We start from the raw sequence: 206 nt of genomic DNA, 5'->3' as shown, positions 1-206 counted from the left end.
GGCGGGTCAGCTCAGCTCACCCGCCCCGGGCGTATCTTCTTCCGCGGGGCGGGGGGGGACACCCGGGAACGGCTGGAGACGTGCCCTCCCGCTGCGGCGTTTGCTTTCTTGGTGCCGTTATTATGCCTCTTGCTGTCCCTCCTCCCCGGGCTGCCCCCGAGCCGGCCGTGCCCGCGGGGCGGGAGGGGCACCAAGTTCAGTTAGAG

The sequence above is a fragment of the Haliaeetus leucocephalus genome, unplaced genomic scaffold (genome assembly GCF_000737465.1).
Source record: "Haliaeetus leucocephalus isolate CR32 unplaced genomic scaffold, Haliaeetus_leucocephalus-4.0 Scaffold428, whole genome shotgun sequence".
Lineage (NCBI taxonomy): Eukaryota > Metazoa > Chordata > Aves > Accipitriformes > Accipitridae > Haliaeetus > Haliaeetus leucocephalus.
This window is presented reverse-complemented; position numbering follows the sequence as displayed.